Source organism: Phyllobates terribilis, unplaced genomic scaffold (assembly GCF_046119375.1).
Source record: "Phyllobates terribilis strain yellow unplaced genomic scaffold, ASM4611937v1 Scaffold_6746__1_contigs__length_42358, whole genome shotgun sequence".
Taxonomy (NCBI): domain Eukaryota; kingdom Metazoa; phylum Chordata; class Amphibia; order Anura; family Dendrobatidae; genus Phyllobates; species Phyllobates terribilis.
The window spans coordinates 15,001-20,000 of NW_027369488.1; positions in this window are offsets into that span (position 1 = coordinate 15,001).

Sequence of the window (5,000 nt, forward strand, 5' to 3'; positions counted from 1 at the left end):
CCACAGGGGGAAAATTGAAAAAAAGTTGAAAAAAAAAATTTTTGGGGACTTAGAAAATTTTCACACATGTGTCAGACTTCCAGAGAGGGGAGCATGTCAGTGCGCGCATCCGATTTCAGTTCCAGAGCGATTCGCGCGATGAGTCCTTGATACTTAGTCGTTTTTGCAAAATTTCTGACTTTTTGGAAAATTTCACAATTTTGTGAAAACTTCCACAAAATGAGGTTCTAGTATGTTAGAGGGCATCCCAGGAGGGCTCCAAAAGTGTGGGTAAAATATATATCCCACAGGGGGAAAATTGAAAAAAAGTTGAAAAAAAAAATTTTTGGGGACTTAGAAAATTTTTCAACTTTTGTCAGACTTCCAGACAGGGGAGCATGTCAGTGCGCGCATCCGATTTCAGTTCCAGAGCGATTCGCGCGATGAGTCCTTGATACTTAGTCGTTTTTGCAAAATTTCTGACTTTTTGGAAAATTTCACAATTTTGTGAAAACTTCCACAAAATGAGGTTCTAGTATGTTAGAGGGCATCCCAGGAGGGCTCCAAAAGTGTGGGTAAAATATATATCCCACAGGGGGAAAATTGAAAAAAAGTTGAAAAAAAAAATTTTTGGGGACTTAGAAAATTTTTCAACTTTTGTCAGACTTCCAGACAGGGGAGCGTGTCAGTGCGCGCATCCGATTTCAGTTCCAGAGCGATTCGCGCGATGAGTCCTTGATACTTAGTCGTTTTTGGCAAAATTTCTGACTTTTTGAAAATTTCACAATTTTGTGAAAACTTCCACAAAATGAGGTTCTAGTATGTTAGAGGGCATCCCAGGAGGGCTCCAAAAGTGTGGGTAAAATATATATCCCACAGGGGGAAAATTGAAAAAAAGTTGAAAAAAAAAATTTTTGGGGACTTAGAAAATTTTCACACATGTGTCAGACTTCCAGAGAGGGGAGCATGTCAGTGCGCGCATCCGATTTCAGTTCCAGAGCGATTCGCGCGATGAGTCCTTGATACTTAGTCGTTTTTGCAAAATTTCTGACTTTTTGGAAAATTTCACAATTTTGTGAAAACTTCCACAAAATGAGGTTCTAGTATGTTAGAGGGCATCCCAGGAGGGCTCCAAAAGTGTGGGTAAAATATATATCCCACAGGGGGAAAATTGAAAAAAAGTTGAAAAAAAAAATTTTTGGGGACTTAGAAAATTTTTCAACTTTTGTCAGACTTCCAGACAGGGGAGCATGTCAGTGCGCGCATCCGATTTCAGTTCCAGAGCGATTCGCGCGATGAGTCCTTGATACTTAGTCGTTTTTGCAAAATTTCTGACTTTTTGGAAAATTTCACAATTTTGTGAAAACTTCCACAAAATGAGGTTCTAGTATGTTAGAGGGCATCCCAGGAGGGCTCCAAAAGTGTGGGTAAAATATATATCCCACAGGGGGAAAATTGAAAAAAAGTTGAAAAAAAAAATTTTTGGGGACTTAGAAAATTTTTCAACTTTTGTCAGACTTCCAGACAGGGGAGCGTGTCAGTGCGCGCATCCGATTTCAGTTCCAGAGCGATTCGCGCGATGAGTCCTTGATACTTAGTCGTTTTTGGCAAAATTTCTGACTTTTTGAAAATTTCACAATTTTGTGAAAACTTCCACAAAATGAGGTTCTAGTATGTTAGAGGGCATCCCAGGAGGGCTCCAAAAGTGTGGGTAAAATATATATCCCACAGGGGGAAAATTGAAAAAAAGTTGAAAAAAAAAATTTTTGGGGACTTAGAAAATTTTCACACATGTGTCAGACTTCCAGAGAGGGGAGCATGTCAGTGCGCGCATCCGATTTCAGTTCCAGAGCGATTCGCGCGATGAGTCCTTGATACTTAGTCGTTTTTGCAAAATTTCTGACTTTTTGGAAAATTTCACAATTTTGTGAAAACTTCCACAAAATGAGGTTCTAGTATGTTAGAGGGCATCCCAGGAGGGCTCCAAAAGTGTGGGTAAAATATATATCCCACAGGGGGAAAATTGAAAAAAAGTTGAAAAAAAAAATTTTTGGGGACTTAGAAAATTTTTCAACTTTTGTCAGACTTCCAGACAGGGGAGCGTGTCAGTGCGCGCATCCGATTTCAGTTCCAGAGCGATTCGCGCGATGAGTCCTTGATACTTAGTCGTTTTTGGCAAAATTTCTGACTTTTTGAAAATTTCACAATTTTGTGAAAACTTCCACAAAATGAGGTTCTAGTATGTTAGAGGGCATCCCAGGAGGGCTCCAAAAGTGTGGGTAAAATATATATCCCACAGGGGGAAAATTGAAAAAAAGTTGAAAAAAAAAATTTTTGGGGACTTAGAAAATTTTCACACATGTGTCAGACTTCCAGAGAGGGGAGCATGTCAGTGCGCGCATCCGATTTCAGTTCCAGAGCGATTCGCGCGATGAGTCCTTGATACTTAGTCGTTTTTGCAAAATTTCTGACTTTTTGGAAAATTTCACAATTTTGTGAAAACTTCCACAAAATGAGGTTCTAGTATGTTAGAGGGCATCCCAGGAGGGCTCCAAAAGTGTGGGTAAAATATATATCCCACAGGGGGAAAATTGAAAAAAAGTTGAAAAAAAAAATTTTTGGGGACTTAGAAAATTTTTCAACTTTTGTCAGACTTCCAGACAGGGGAGCGTGTCAGTGCGCGCATCCGATTTCAGTTCCAGAGCGATTCGCGCGATGAGTCCTTGATACTTAGTCGTTTTTGCAAAATTTCTGACTTTTTGGAAAATTTCACAATTTTGTGAAAACTTCCACAAAATGAGGTTCTAGTATGTTAGAGGGCATCCCAGGAGGGCTCCAAAAGTGTGGGTAAAATATATATCCCACAGGGGGAAAATTGAAAAAAAGTTGAAAAAAAAAATTTTTGGGGACTTAGAAAATTTTTCAACTTGTGTCAGACTTCCAGAGAGGGGAGCATGTCAGTGCGCGCATCCGATTTCAGTTCCAGAGCGATTCGCGCGATGAGTCCTTGATACTTAGTCGTTTTCAGAAGTCACAATTTTGACTTCCAGGACCCGCAAAACGTTTGTAAATTGAGCCCGCTCCCCAGTTCCAAGCGTTTTGAGGTGTCCCCGGTTGCAGTAATGCAGCCTGCCCACTAGATGTCGCAAAAGAGACAAAAAGTGAAAAAGAACCAGAATGAGGAAATTCCAGGGAGCCGAATCCGCCTGACAGTTCCAGGCGATCGGGCACTTTTTTGCATGCGTCCCTAAAGTGGGTATAGGGTGACACTCCATGCAAAGACCCAGTTTTGCACACCACCGGCAGAATATATGAGAGAGAGGTACCTCTCAGCCCCGACACATTTCGACTCATTTAAGCTGGTTTTCACCTCCGTAGGCCTGGGTATGCGTTTTGGCTATGAGTCCCTGTTCGGCTGGAGGTCTGCACCTTGGCTGAACCCAGGCTTCCGCAGCTGCGTGGGGGGACTTTTGCCGGTCGCCTATCCCAAGTCAGAGAGGTGTTCCTGGGTTGAAGTGAGCCTGGCCAGACCCCCCCGCGGGCCCTGGTTCTCCACATGGGGGCGCCGTCAAGGCTAAAATCTGGATTTTTAGGCCGAGGAGAGGCTCCATGAGGGCGGATGCTTTTGTGGCTTCGACCCCAGTGCTGTTCCACATCCAGTACCCCCCCGCAAGGGCGCCTGTACCCGAGTCGCGCTTCCAGGACTCGTGGGCACGTATCTCCCGACGACAGGGGTTTGCAGCCTCCGTACTTGGGCAAGTCCCTACATGCACCCCTGCTCTTCCTCCGATCGATCTGGCGCAGCGCTCCCGGGTGGGGAGGTGGCGCCGCTCGCTCGGCCCGGGCTTTGGAGCCCGCGCTGGCTTAAGGTGAGCGGTCCCCTTCCTCCTCTACCCCCGGGCTTCCGACACCTATCTTTGGGCGCGCATGCCGGCCTCGCCTCCCGTCTGCGGAGGTGGCCGAGCCGTGGGGAGTTTGACCCGAACCGAGCGAAGGCAGTGGTCCGACGACCCGTACGGGCGAACGGCGGGGCGCCCACCCAGCCAGGCGTGGGGGCCCGTCGTCCGAATCGCTCCCTGTGCGGGGAAGCACAGCGATCTTCTCCGAGGGCGGCCCTTTTCTTCCAGATGCGTACCCGGCCAGCGGAGGCTCGCGCTGCCCCTCGTGTCCGAAAGGGCGGCCTCCGCGGCGGTGGCGACAGCGGCGGCGGTGGGTGGCCTCTCCGCGCCACTGCCGAGCTTCGCGATTTCCAGTCTTTTCCCGAGCCCCTACGTCAGTGGGGAGGACGACAGAGGTGTGGAGGCAGGCGAAGGGGGTTCTCACCGTGCGGTGTGCCCCAGCCCGACCGTTGCCTTCCCCCTCGACCCTCGTCCTCCCAGGCGGCTCGGCCAGGGAGCAGGAGAGAGAGCGAGAGAGGGAGAGCGGAAACCCCAGAGCCAAGGGGTTAGATGGAGAACGGGAGAAGGAACGAGGGCCAAGAGGTAGGGAGTACGGTGAAAGGCCGACCTGGGATCCCCCTGCGCTCCCGCCCTGGGCGGGGAGCAGCCCTGGGAAGAAAAGCCGCTCGGGCATCCCTTTGAGGTTACGGGCGCGAGCGGGAAGAGGGACTACGCTGGAGGGCGACGCCGACACGGCCAGGCCGACGACCACCCACGCGACCTCAGCGTCGCCGGGTTAGTGCCAGAGCCGCGGCGGACCCCGACGGCCAGCCCCCCTCTCCCAATCCTCGTGCCTGTCCGCCGGTGGGTCGAGGACCCCCCGCGGCGGAGGCAGGTCTAAGCCAGACGGTGGCGCCGCATAGGCCCACCCCCGCACGCCATCTCCCTGAGCGACCCTGTGTGTCGTCTTGGGTGCGGTTGGTGAGACGGGGGCGGCCGTGGCATCCTCCGGAGGCCAGTCACCTCGCCCTCCCCGTGCAAGGGGTGTTTTCCAGACGCCTGCCGCTTCGGGACCATGCACCGCACAGTGAGCCGCTCCTCCCGCACATGTTCCCGGTGCTGCGAGGGCTCCGTTCCCCGGCC